Below are 483 nucleotides of genomic sequence, written 5' to 3' on the forward strand. Positions count from 1 at the left end.
AGGGCACTGTAGCCTTTGTTGACGATCAAAACGCAGCCATTAAACACTTCCCAGCCACATGTTTATTTCTTTGAGAAAGCAACACTGCAGGACAGAAAATGAACACCAGTAGTATATTTCAACTTTTTTTCATGTCATTTTACTAGATATATATGTTTTTCTTATTTTTATTTTTATCTTACAAGTCAACCTCAAAAACATAAAGCAGGAGAGAAATAAGCCATGCCTCTTTTTTCAGTTTAGAAAGGTAGCTGACACAGGATGAGAGCACAGAAAAACTTAAGCTAAGATTTCCACATTAATATCTTGCTCCCAAACACCATGCAGTGCTAAAAGTCACATTCCCATCATGCAAGCACATTAAAATATATGGCGATTAAAACTCCTGGTTTTTATTTTACGGCATTTGCTCTTTCCATGGGGCACACTTCCCTTTTGAGCTAAAGGTAAAAAAAAAAAAAAAAAAAAAAAAAAAAAAAAAAA

Source organism: Piliocolobus tephrosceles, chromosome 5 (assembly GCF_002776525.5).
Source record: "Piliocolobus tephrosceles isolate RC106 chromosome 5, ASM277652v3, whole genome shotgun sequence".
NCBI lineage: Eukaryota > Metazoa > Chordata > Mammalia > Primates > Cercopithecidae > Piliocolobus > Piliocolobus tephrosceles.